A 15091-nucleotide genomic window follows, 5' to 3' on the forward strand; every position below is an offset into this window, starting at 1 on the left:
ACACGGAGGAATGGGTTTGCTCAAAGATGAAATTATAGTGTCATAAGCTCGCATCTTTGTTTTAGGGTTTTGGGCCTCAGTCACACGCATGACACAGGAAGAAATCAACCACAGCTGTTCGCTAGTCGGATCATCCTTGCAACCTAATCATCTCAGTTGCAAGCACAAATTGTCCTTCGTGTGACTAACATCTAGGATTTTTGAGTCTTAGTTTCATATTGGAGTCACTGGCTTATAGGCTCCAAGGAGCGACTGGAACCATCCCAGTCACACACATGACTCCTCCTTTGTGTGACCGAGACCTAAATGATGAAATTTCAATTGTCTGAAGAATTCTCTCAGTGACCGCAGTGTTCGGCAATTGACCGCAAATAGGGGCAGTTCATTATAGGCTTCAAAATGAGAGTTTTGAGTATAAGCGTTGTTGAGTTCATTTGATGAATATTATGTAGTTGTTTTAGCTAGATAGTTGTATGGATGAAGATATGGATCATTGTACTCACTTTTTCTGAATCATTTGATAATAATCTAATAAGAATAAGAATTTTAAAGAGTTTTCCCCATAGTGGGTTTTGTCCTGGTCTTTGACCAATCCTGAGGTCTCTATGTGTGAATGTTTTTCTTCTATCATTCCTTTATGTTCCGCTGCATTGATGATGATGATGTTTTTCTTTCTACATAGTTGCATATGCTTATGTAAATCTGAATAATGTAATGATGTTATGGGGTGAATTTAATGTGTAAATGAATAAATGCAATTATCAAAGCAAAGAGAAATATAGCCCTAAGAAAACTTAACATGGTATCAGATCTAGGCTGAAGAAAATTCATGGAGATCGCCCCTATGGTGACACCATTGATGGGTGCAAGAGAGGATGGTGGAGACCTAAAATAATTCTAGGGTTGAAGATAACTGTAGGCAATCTTTGTATTAGGGTTTGATGGATATTATGAGGTTAGGGTTTGAGAGAAACCTTAGCATGGTCAAAGTGAAGATGCTCTATCACTTGTGACAAATTTGATGAAGCCCTAGATGGGATAGTTTCTATTATACATGGTAGATTGAGCTCCCATACGATGTTAAATTCTTCTTCTTTTAGATTCAAGAATGTTTAGCATATGAAAAAAGACAATCAAGAGATAAGCATGAATAAGCAAGAGATGAATCGAGATGAACATTGATGATACGTGATGATGAGATACTTGTGATTGGATATGATTTGATGATTGGATACACGTGACATGATGCAAGTGGAATTCTCCCTAGTTGAGAGGGAGTGTTAAAATATGAAACTACGGTCAAACTTCACTTTGAAAAACTCATTTTATGGAGATAACGATTAAATTGAATTCCTCTTTTCTAGAGGACCAAAAATGAAATAAAGATCACTCAAATCGAATAAGGGAAAGTGTACTTATGAAGAAAAGCCCACATGTGCATATTTGATAAGGTCGGCCTTAAAGAAAATTGGACACCCTTGGATGACTATAAATACAAGTGACCTCAACATGATTTGTATATCATCATGAGACATTATTTTATTCTCTTTCTTGGTTTTTGGTTCACACAGGTCTGAAGCACGTCCGCAAAGGAATGGGTTCGCTCAAAGATGAAATTGTAGGGTCTAAAGCTTGCATCTTTGTTCTAGGGTTTTGGGACTCAGTCGCAGGCATGACATAGGAAGGAATCAACCACAATCACTCGCTATCTAACTCATCCTTGCAACCGAATCATCTCAGTCACATGCATAACTCATCCTTTGTGCGAGTGACATCTAGGGTTTCTAAGTCTTAGTTGCAAATTGCAGTCGCTGGCTTATAGGCTCTAGGGAGTGACTAGAACCTTCCTCCGTGCGACCGAGACCTAATTGATAATATTTCAGTTGTCCAAAGATTTGGCTCAGTGACCTTAATGTTTGAAAGTTGATCGCAGACATGGGCAGTTCATTACATGATTCAGAATGAGAGTTTTGATAATAAGCATTGTTGAGTTCATTACATGAATATTGTGTAGTTGTTTTAGCTGGATAGTTGTATGGATGAAGATATGGATCATTATAATCTCTTTTTTTGAATCATTCGATTACAATCTAATAAGTATAATAATTTGAAAGAGTCTTCCCCATAGTGGGTTTCTCCCTGGTCTCCGACCAATCCTAGTGTCTCTATGTGTGAATACCTTTCTTCTATTGTTCCTTTATGTTCCGCTGCATTGATGATGATGATGATGTTATTTCTACATAGTTTCATATGTTGATGTGAATATGAATAATGTAATTATTTTATGAGGTGAATTTAATATGTAAATGAAGAAATACAATTATCAAAGTGAAGAACAATATATCTCTAAGAAAAATTAACATGGTATCATATATGAGCTGAAGAAAAGTCTTGGAGATCACCCCTATGATGACACTATTGATGGATGCAAGAGAGGATGGTGGAGACCTGAAATAATTCTAGGGTTTGAAGATAACCGTAGGCAAACTGTGTATTAGGGTTTGATGAATATTATGAGGTTAGGGTTTGAGAGAAACCCTAGCATGGTCAAAGGGAATATGCTCTAGCACTTGAGACATATTTGATGAAACCCTAGATGGGATAGTTTCTATTAGGCCTCGTTGTTGATAAATTTGATGAATATATATTTAAGGAAACAAATGGATAATGGTCAATGATGGCTCTTGAAGGGTGGTTCAAGAGGGAGATGATCAACTCTCATTAAATATAAGTATTTTTTTTATTTATGATGCTTCTTTATGTCCTTAATTTTGTTTAGACTTATTGATATGATTATTGTTTTGATTATTACTTATGCTTCCTACATGTATATTGATTATTTAGATGTTTATAACCTCTTGATGAGTTGTGATAAGTGGATCCTTCTTGAGAATCATCTGAGATGCAAGAAATATGGTTAGTGCACAAAGAGAAGAGCTAGCGTTGGAAAAAGTAAAGAGGCACCTAATGCAAAAGTGACATAGTGATACTAGCTAAGAAGGTACACAAGTATCTAAACACTACAAGGTATGTATGGTGTTATGTTTCAGCGACAATATTGATGACAAGGTAAGCCCTAAGGTATGATGAGAATTTATCCTTCACAAATGGTTCATTCATATGAAAGTGATTTGGATTCTTGGTTCTTATAATGAAATGGTGCACTTGGTAGTAAACAAGTATCTTACCTTTTAGACATGATGTAATTCTTGACTCTATGAAGCTACTTAATATTGATATTTGATTCTTGATATTGTTTGTGAAAAACATTGTAGCCATGATGATAGAAGTATAAAAATGAGAATTATATTCAGGATCTTTTCTTGACCATGGTTATGTTTTGATGTGTTTAGTAACTATGACATATGGTAAAACTGAATTCCCTGACTTGATTGAGTATGTGACAAAGAAATAATATTGTGACCATGATTCTTGAAGTATAATCCTATTAGCTATTTGACACTAAACCTTGATGAAAGATTGATGTCATGATTTAATGGTGAATTAGCTGATGCTAAATATATGATATAGTCTGACTTTATGATCTAATAGATTTGTTGATGCATGACAATATTATAGACAAATTGATGACTTGAATGAAGATGACTGAAGTGGCTTCCCATTTAGAGGGAGATTCTCTCAATAAGATCCCTTACTCCTATTATCATTTGAATTATATGTATTCTTTTTACTGTTGAAGCATGATTTATGGGCATGAATAGACAAATAATTGATATTGTTGACCTGCAGCAAAGTTCTGACCGGAGAAGATACAGTTTTCCCTTAATTTAAGCCTTAGTAGCACAGATGGAAGTTCAAGGGTGTGACTGTAGCCTCCCAAACGATCATTGAAAGGCCTATGGGTGTGACTATTCCTATAGGAAACAAGAGTGAAGCTTTGTGCATAAAATCAGAAGTACACTTGAAGGATGTTAGTCCTACAAACATGGAGCAAACAACAGAAAGTTCTATGAGCAGGGAAGTTTGAATGTTTGAATTACTATAATGTGAATATGTTGACGAAACTTGTGTTTGTAGGTAACCGGAATATGCATATCAATATGTCATAATTATTTAACCATTGGGGCTTGTGTACGACGGTATTTGATAACAGTTGGAAGGGTTTGACTAGATTTGGTTGATTGAGATAGATAAGCAGCATTTGGAGTTCTAACATGGTGCTTGATAATGATTTAGAAGTTTGACTTGATGAAGTTTGGATTAATATTTCTTGGTAGGTGGCAACATGTTGGCATGATAAAGTCATAATTTGATATTTGGATGTGAGCTCTCCCTGTCATTTGGTCCAAAGAATTTGTTATAGTGATATAGATGATTTTAATATTTGTTTTGATTTGGCATCCAAACTTTGATAATCTAACTTAGTCGATTTTATTGCACAATATTGACTTAATTAAAGCTAACCATATTGGTTTGGTAAAGTGTTATGTTTGCATAAAGAATTGTATGAAGCAAGATCCCCGAGCCGAGTATGTCCGCATTGACAGTTACCTGGTGAAGCCAAGAAGATATGTCAATCCAAACCTCTACTTCAAAAGGGGTCCAAGGTATGTCTTTGATTTTGGGTTTTATATACACTGATGATCCACTCTTGACAAGTAATGAGCCTCTGATGATCAAAGTAAGAGGGAGATGGCTTTTAAAGATCGAAATAATGAATCATGGCATGATGAATCAATTTCTGCAGTTTGGAAAAGAAAATGTATATTGCAAATCTATTGAAGAGTTTTTGAAAAGTGGAAATGCAAATCCTTGGACACTTTGATTGAATTTTGAGAAGTTGTGAAGAGATATTGTTGAACTTGACTTGACAACTGACAGTTGATTGAAGCATTGATGTTCCATTTGAACACCTGCCCACATATGTCGAGCATAGAACTTGAGTGGATTCATGATTGAGCCACTTCATATGCATTGAGTTGTTGATGAGCACCCTTCGAGATATTTTAGTGGGATGAACAATTTCTGATCTGAGATATTATTCCTGTGATATGTGACTACATGGATGTACTGATGATGATTGGAATCATTATTGTTGAGCACATTCGAATGCTACCTTAGTATGAGATCTGCCATGATGTTTTGGATGAGAATTTTGTAGCTTTAAGTATGAACGAGGTTGAGTACGGTGTTGCTAACATGACCAGTTATGAGGCAAGATAAAAAGGCTCCTTAAAAAGTTGTTTGGGCAAGTTCTAAATATGACATGGATACATTGCGATGACAAAGAGTGGGAACCGATTAATAAAGATTCCCATATATAGTTGGGACTGAGATACCTTCACATATTGAGACAATATTGTTGTACAATGAAATCTTAGGCTTGTGATTGGCACCTCCTTGAGAGGGAGGATGACTATATTATCCCTTTTATGATATGTATATTTTATTCTAATATGATATTTGATTTAATGTCCTACATGAATAGGAGACACCTGCTATTGAAACATGATGATTACCAGATAGAAACATGATTATATGTTTTTAATCTACAGAGAGCATCGCTGATTGAGAACACTAAGGCAACTCTTCCCCCTGTTTGAGCTCCTAGGGTGTGGAATTTAGATGGAGGGCTCCTTGGGTTGAGGGATCTCTGGACAATAGGGTTGTAGATGTTGCTCCCCTATCTATTACCCATAGGGTTGGAGATGTTGGTCCCCTATCTTGGTCTTTGCAGAGTATACCACAGTTACCATCATACCCACAATCTCGACTTGTTTGGATTATTGCTCTGCGTCTGGCCAATAGGTTGAGAGTGTACTTGGGGTTGTACAACCCAAGATGATTATGGTGTTGTGTTCTACCACATGACTATTGAGGGTCATTGTTGGGAATATCAGTAGACAAAAGGATGGGTCAAGTAGTAGCTCCCCTATATCACCTATTGCTTGATATGGGGTCGTAAATGTTTAGCTCCCCCATGAGATTCCGGGTTGAGATATTCTCCCCGATGTCATTCCAAGTTGAGATGTGCTCCCTGATGATATGCCCTATGATGATGATGTGGGTTGTAGATTTAGCTCCCCACTAATGTTTCTTGGGTGGTAGCATTGGGCTTCCCGCTGGTAGATATTTCAGGTGGTAACAGTGGCTCCCTAATGGATAGAGGGTGGTACATTGAGCTCTCCTTCGATGTCAAATTTTTCTTCTTTGAGATTCAAGAATGTTCAACATATGAGCAAACACAATCAAGAGATAAGTAGGAATAAGCAATAGATGAATCGATATGAACATTGATGATATATGATAATGACATACTTGTTATTATATATGATTTAATGATAGGATACAAGTGACATGATGCAGGTGGAATACTACCTAGTTGAGAGGGAGTGTTAAAATATGAAATTGCGGTCAAATTACACTTTGGACAACTAATTGGATGAAGATAATTATTTCATTGAATTAATTTTTTTGAGAGGACCAAAATCGACCTAAGGATCACGCTAATCAGATAAGGGAAAGTGTACTTATGAAGAAAAACCCACATGTGCAAATTTGATAAGGTCGATGCTAAAGCAAATTAGACACCCTTGGAAGGTTATAAATACAAGTGACCTCAAAATCATTTGGATATCATCATGATACATTATTTTATTCTCTTTACTGGTTTTTAATCTCGCATAGGTCTGAAGCACGTCCGTGGAGGAATGCGTTCACTAAAAGACAAAATTGCAAGGTCCGAAGCTCGCATCTCTATTTTAAGGTTTTGGGACTCAATCACATGCATGACACAGGAAGGAATCAACCACAATCACTCACTATCTAACTCATTCTTGCAACCAAAACATCTCATTCACACACACACAAATCATCCTTCGCGTGACTTGCATCTAGGGTTTCTGAGTCTTAGTCTTAGTTGCAAATTGCAGTCGTTGGGTTATAGGCTCCAGGGAGCGACTGGAACCTTCCCAGTCACACGCATGACTCCTCCTCCATGTGACCGAGACCTAAATGATGAGATTTCAGTTGTTCAAATATTTCACTCAGTGACCATAGTGTTCGACAGTTGACCGCAGACAAGGGTGGTTCATTACAGGTTTCAAAATGAAAGTTTCGAGTATAAACATTGTTGAGTTCATTTCATGAATATTGTATAGTTGTTTTGGCTAGATAGTTGTATGGATGAAGATATGGGTCATTGTACTCTCTTTTGTTGAATCATTCGATGAAAATACAATAAGAAGAAGAATTTGAAAGAATTTTCCCCATAGTGGGTTTTGCTCCAGTCTTCGACCAATCTCGGTGTCTCTGTGTGTGAATGATTTTCTTCTATTGTTCCTTTATGTTTTGTTGCATTGATGATGATGATGTTTTTCTTTCTACATAGTTGCATATGCTGATGTACATTGAATAATGTAATGATGTTATGGGTTGAATTTAATGTGTAAATGAAGAAATACAATTATCAAATCAAAGAACAATATAACCCTAAGAAAATTTAACATGGTATTAGATCTGGGCTAAAGAAAAGTCATGGAGATCACCCCTATGATGACACCATTGATGGATGCAAGAGAGGATGGTGGGGACCTAAAACAATTATAGGGTTTGAAGATAACCGTAGGCAATCTGTGTATTAGGGTTTGATGGATATTATGAGGTTAGGGTTTGAGAGACCCTAGCATGGTCAAAGTGAAGATGCTCTATCACTTGTGACAAATTTGATGAAGCCCTAGATGGGATAGTTTTTATTAGGCATGGTTGCTGATGAAGTTGATGAATATATATTGAAGGCAACAAATGGACAATGGTCAATGATGGATCTTGAAGGTTGGTTCAAGAGGGAGATGATCACCTCTCATTAAATAAGTATTTTTCGATTTATGATAGTCCTTTATGTCCTTAATTTTGTTTATACTTATTGATCTGATTATTGTTTTGATTATTACTTATTCTTCCTACATGTATATTTGAGTATTTTGAATATTCTAATCTCTTTAAGAGTTGTGATAAGTGGATCCTCCTTAAGGACCATCTGAGATGCAGGAAAGATAGCTAGTGCAAGAAGAGAAGAGCTAGTGTTGGAAAAAGTAAAGAGGCACCTAATGAAAAGGTGACAAAGTGCTACTAGCTAAGAAGGTGCACAAGTATCTAAACATTACAACGTATGTATGGTGTTATGTTTCAACTACAATATTGATGACATGGTAAGCCCTAAGGTATGATGAGAATGTCTCCTTCACACATGGCTCATGGATATGAAAGTGATTTGGATTCATGTTTCTTATTATGAAATGGTGCAATTGGTGGTAAACAAGTATGTTACCTTTTATACATGATGAACTTCTTGATTCTATGAAGCTACTTAATATTGATCTTTGATATAGTGGTATACTTGATGTTTGGCTAACATCAATCATTTTGAATATCTTGATCCCATAAAGAAAGCTAGCACCTTGATTATAGTATATGGTCACTTGATACTATTGGTATTGATTATGATAAACATGGTAGGCATGATGATATAAGTATAACAATGAGATTAATATTCATGATATTTTGTTGACCATGGTTATGTTTTGATGTGTTTAGTAACTATGGCATATGGTAAAACTGAATGCCCTAACTTGATTGAGTGATGTGACAAAGAAATAATATTGTGATCACGATTCTTGAAGTATACCCCTATTAGCTAGTTGACACTAACCCTTGATGAATATTGATGCTAACTATATGGTATGGTTTGACTTTATGATCTAACAGAGCTGCTGATGCATGACAGTGTTATAGATAGATTGATGACTTGAATGAAGATGACTAAAGTGGCTTTACATTCATAGGGAGATTCTCTCGATAAGATCCCTTACTCTTATTATCATTTGCATTATATGTATATTTTTTATTGTTGAAGTATGATTTATGGGAATGAACAGACAAATATCTGATATTGTTGACCTGCAACAAAGCTCTGACTTGAGAAGAGAGAGTTGTCCCTTAATTTAAGCCTCAATCACACAGATGGAAGTTCAAGGGTGTGACTGTAGCTTCCCAACCACTCATAGGAAGGCCTATGGGTGTGACTATGCTTATAGGACACAAGATTGAAGGTTCATGCATAAAATCAAAAGTACACTCAATGAAGGATGTCAATCCTACAAACATGGAGAAGACAACAGAAAGTTCTATGAGCAGGGAAGTTTGAATGTTTGACTTACTATAATGTGAATATGTTGACTAAACTTGTGTTTTCAAGTGAGGGGGATATGCATATCAATATATCATTATGATTTAATAATTGAGGCTTGTGTATGACGATATTTGATAATAATTGCAATGGTTTGACTAGATTTGGTTGATTGATATAGATAAGAAATATTTGGAGTTTTAACATGATGCTTGATAATGATTTAGAATTTTGACTTGATGAAGTTTGGATTAATATTGCTTGGTAGATGACAACTTTTTAGCATGATAAAGTCATAATTTGATATTTGGATATGAGCTCTACCTGTTACTTGGTCCAAAGAATTTTTTACAGTGATATTGATGATTTTGATATTAGTTTTGATTTGGCATCTAAACTTTGATAAGATGAATTAGTTGATTTGATTGCATAATATTGACTTATGTAAAACTGACCATATTGAGTTGGCAAAGTGTTATGTTTGCAGAAAGCATTGTATGAAGCAAGTTCCCCGAGCCAGGAATGTATGCATTCACAATTACTTGGTGAAGTCAAGAATATGTCGATCTAAACCTCTACCTCTAAAGAGGTCCGAGGTATGCCTTTGATTTTCATTTTTCATATATATTGATGATCTACTCTTGACAAGTAATGAGCCTCTGGTGATCAAAGTAAGAGGGAGATGGCTTCTGAAGATCGAAATAATGAATCATGGCATGATGAATCAATTTCTAAAGCTTGGAAAAGAAAATATATATTGTGAAGCTATTGAAGTGTTTTTGAAAAGTGGAAATGAAAATCGTTGAATGCTTCGATTGAATTTCAAGAAGTTGTGACGATATATTGTTGAACTTGACTTGGTAACTGACAGTTGATTGAAGCATTGATGTTTCTTTTGAACACCTGCCCGCATATGTTGACGATAGAACCTGAGTGAATTCATAATTGATCCGCTTCATACGCGTTGAGTTTTCGTCGAGCACCCTTCGAGATAATTGCATCAATTTTGATCTGAGATATTCAACCTGTGATATGTGATTGCATGGATGTATTGATGATGATTGGGATCATTATTATTGAGCACATTCAAATGCTACCTTAGTATGAGATCAGCCATGATGTTTTGGAAGAGAATTTCGTAGCTTTAAGTATGATTGAGGTTGAGTACGGTGTGCCTAACATGACCAATTGTGAGGCAATATAGAAAGGCTCCTTAGAAAGTTGTTTGGGCAAGTTTTGCATATGACATGGATACATTACAATGACAAAGAGTGGGAACCGATCAACAAAGAATCTCGTATATAGCTGGGACTGAGATACCTTCACATACTGAGACAGTAATGTTGTACAAGACAAACTTAGGCTTGTGATTAGCACCTCTTTGTGAGGGAGGATGACTATGGTATCCTTTTTATGATATGTATATTTTATTCTAATATGATATTTGATTTAATGTCCTGTATGAACAAGAGACAACTGGTATTGAAACATGATTATTACCAGATATAAACACGATGATATGTTACTAATCTACAGAGAGCATCGTTGATCGAGAACACTGAGCCAACTCGTCCCCCTTGTCTGAGCTCCCAGGGTGTGGAATTGAGATGGAGGGCTCCTAGGGTTGAGGGATCTCTAGACAATAGGGTCGTAGATGTTGCTCCCCTATCTGTTACCCATAAGGTTGGACATGTTTCTCCCTTATCTTGGTATTTGCAGAGTATACCCCAGTTAACATCATACCCACAATCTCGGCTTGTTGGGATTGTTGCTCCTCGTCTGGCCAACGGTTTGAGAGTGTACTTGGGGTTGTACAACTCACGCTGATTATGATGCAGGTGTTATACCACATGACTATTGAGGGTCATTGTTGGGAAGATCAATAGGCAATATGATGAGTCGAGTAGTAACTCCCCTATATCACCTATTGCTTGATATGGGGTCGTAAATGTTTAGCTTCCCCATGAGACTCTGGGTTGATATATGCTCCCCGATTTGGTTCCAGGTTGAGATGTGTGCCCTAATGATATGCTCTCTGATGATGATGTGAGTCGTAGATTTAGCTCCCCGCTAATTTTTCTCGCACAGTAGCATTGGGCTCCCTGCTCGCAGAGATTCCAAGTGGTAGTAGTGGCTTCTCGATGGATAAAGGGTGGTAGATTGAGATCTCCTCTGATGTCAAATTCTTCTTTTAGATTCGAGAATGTTCAACATATGAGCAAAGATAATCAAGAGATAAGTAGGAATAAGCAACAGATGAATTGAGATGAACAATGACGATACGTGATGATGAGATACTTGTGATTGGATATGATTTGACAATAGGATACACGTGACATGATGCAGGTGGAATTCTCCCTAGTTGAGAGGGAGTGTTAAAATATGCAACTACAATCAAATTCCACTTTGGACAACTCATTTGATGGACACCCTTGGAAGGCTATAAATATAAGTGACCTCAACATCATTTGGATATCATCATGAGACATTTTTTTATTCTTTTTCTTGGTTTTTGGCTTGCACGGGTCTGAAGCATGTTTGTAAAGGAATGGGTTCGCTCAATTTTGGGCCTCAGTCGCACACATGACACGGGAAGAAATGAACCACAGTCGCTCGCTAGTCAGCTCATCCTTGCAACCGAAGCATCTCATTCACATGCACAGCTCGTCCTCCATGCGAATGGCATCTAGGGTTTCTGAGTCTTAGTTGCAGATTGCAGTCGTTGACTTATAGGCTCCAGGGAGTGACTGGAACCTTCCTAGTTGCACGCATGACTCCTCCTCTGTGCAACCGAGACCTAAATGATGAAATTTCAATCATCTAAATATTTCGCTCAGTGACCGCAATGTTCGACAGTTGACTGCAAACAACGACAGTTCATTACAAGCTTCAGAATTAGAGTTTTGAATATGAGCATTGTTGGGTTCATTTTCATGAATATTGTGCAGTTGGTTTAGCTGGATAGTTGTATGGATGAAAATATGGATGATTGTACTCTCTTTTGTTGAATCATTCAATGACAATCTAATAAGAAGAAGAATTTGAAAGGGTTTTCCCCATAGTGGGTATTGCCCTAGTCTCCTAATAATCATAGTGTCTCTATCTGTGCATGCTTTTCTTCTATTGTTCCTTTATGCTTCATTGCATTGATGATGACGATGTTGTTCTTTCTACATAGTTTCATATGCTGATGTAAATTTGAATAATATAATGAAGTTATGGGGTGAATTTATTATGTAAATGAAGAAATGCAATTATCAAATCTAACAACAATATAGCCCTAAAAAAAGTAACATTCCATACTTACAATGACTAAATTGACTTGTAGACTCAATGACAATCCATAGAAGCACTCAATGTGTGCTTGGCCTATAAACATAAATTTCCCTTGAGCATGAAACCCATGCCTCAGGAATGAAAATAATAAATTTATTTTTCTCTTTTCATCAAATACATAAAATCATGATTACATGTGTCATTATGAAGACCAAACCTAGTTACATATTTCAACAACAATGATGTAGCTCAATCAATTATAATGAATTATGATGATGGGTATGATTTATGAAGTTACATGCTAGTTGAACTTATGCTTATATTAATAGAGGGGGTGAATAAGTATAAACTCAATTTTTTGTTTTAAATGCGCAGTCACAGATCATTCATTAACTTTAAAACATTGCATGTAAACTCTGTGAAAATTCCTTGAAATGCAACCACTGGAATTTATTCTTCTAATTGATTAATTATGCAGTTTATTTTGTTATGACAAAATAAAAAATAAATCACACTGCAATTTCCTCACCATAAAAATACCGCGGAAAAATAAATTGGACACTGACAAATAGAGCACACACAATAAAAATGACACCGTTATTTTTTGACAAAATGTCCTCGGAAAAACCTAATGCAGGAAAACCGATGCAATAGATGAGGGATTTATTATTATAATGCAGTAGTGAAATTATGAGTACAATTTGGATTCCCAAAACTGGAATCCTCAACAAATAATTTGGCCAAAATTATTAGAGAGAATTTTCTCTCTCCATGAGCAATCTCGACACAACCTACCTCAGAAAACTAGTTTTCAAGAACCCTTGCACAGTGCTTGCACAAACCCTTATACGCACACCCTGACTTTGCCTCTGATAATGTCTTTTTCCCTGCTGCTACTACTAGAAGTGATCCTTCAACCCTCTGGAAATTTTTTTTGGCCTCCGACAACTGTATCAACCCCCTCCTCAGCCAAATCAAACTACCATACTAAAGTTGCTTACGCAGTCCCTACGCAACCTCTAGTGGAATAACTCGACCTCTTTGCTACTGCCTCTCCAAAACTATAAACTCCTCTGGAATCAGTGTCTCTTCTCCCTCTCTGTCTCTGCGTCCCTTCTAGCTCAAACTCTTCTTCCCTACTCAGCTACTACTATTGGATAGCTCGATCTACCAAGGAACTCAACCCCAGAAGTGTGTGTTATTGATCGCCATCGAGTTACTATTATAATCTCTTGTTGGCGAACCAACGATCATGATGAGATCCCCATCAACGACTAAGATCATCTCTAACTCTATCCATGTGAGTTTCTAGAGAATTCTCACCTTTCTCAATTAATCACTGTTAATTAATCACTTTTCCGAAGTTAGACTTGGGGAATATTTAAATATTGATCAATTAAATTAATTGAACCACCTCCACGTGTTTTATCCTAAAAAAAATTCTCGATTCTGGAGATCTTGTGTTCCTTAGCCTCTCTAATTGAAGTCAAAACTAGAACACCTATCCAATGCTACGAAAGCAAACACTCCCTCTTAGTGAAGAAGGTGTTCTCTCACTCTGTCTCCATAACATCCTCTCATACATGCTACTGATGTCTAAAAACTGTGACAACCTGCCATTGTCTACCACGCCACTGCACAACTCTGATTCATCTTCCTCTAAGAGTTAAACTATCACGTATCTGTGCTGCTATTGAAAATGCATTGTATCACATGTATTGTCGTGAACTCTGCATTACGCTACAACTGCTCTCACGTTGCTGCTGCTACTACGATTACTACAATTGAGAACAAAACTTTTGAATCAATTGTGTCCCTGTGTTGCAACTATCTCTTGAGTCTCTGACTGCTACTAGTCTCTACATTGTCCACTGAGTAACTATATGCGCTACCACTGCTCTACGCCCCTCAACATCTCACTGCAACTAGTATTTCAATTGTCCCTCAAGATATGACTGCGCCATTCTAAACATTGATCCATCTACTACTAAATACCGTGGGCCCTCATAGCCAAGGTAATGATCTGTGAGGAAACATCCATTTGATGTTGTCCTCCATGGATCCTGCCCAAACTTGCAATTATGAACTCTGATTGCTCGTGTTGTTGTTATCTCTGCACTATTTTTGTAGCTACTGCAATAATGCTTTTGATATCCCTAGATCCTGAAGTGCTAGCGTCCATAAGGTTGCTAAGCTAGACTCCATCTAAGTCTCGATCTCCCTATGAGAAATCTCTCTGCTCCCACCTGGCAACTCGCATTGTCCTTTGCATTGGAAACTGGATTTCATAGCTCTACACTGGGAATCTTCTGGTTGAAACTTCACCTGCATATTGCAACTAGGCAATTCGTACTACTTGTGTCACTGCAACTAGTTCTACAACTGTTTCACATGTACTAACTGCAACTAGATATGCAGTTGTCATCTGAATAACTGACTGCACCTATTGACACTGAACCTGCTGCTATGATATTGTGGGACCTTGTAGGAAAGGTGATAGCCCTACTACAATAGATGGAACTGGCCTAACTGATCTCCTTGCTACATCTGCACTAGACCCTGCCCAACTTGACACACTAAGATATCAAGCTCCTCCTCCACCTAGATCTAGTGCCTCACTATCTCCTTTCGAGCCTTGTCCATGGTCGGGACCCTTATTCGCTTTGC

Source organism: Pinus tabuliformis, chromosome 7 (genome assembly GCF_031772625.1).
Source record: "Pinus tabuliformis cultivar Carrire ecotype Pingquan chromosome 7, CPIR1, whole genome shotgun sequence".
NCBI lineage: Eukaryota > Viridiplantae > Streptophyta > Pinopsida > Pinales > Pinaceae > Pinus > Pinus tabuliformis.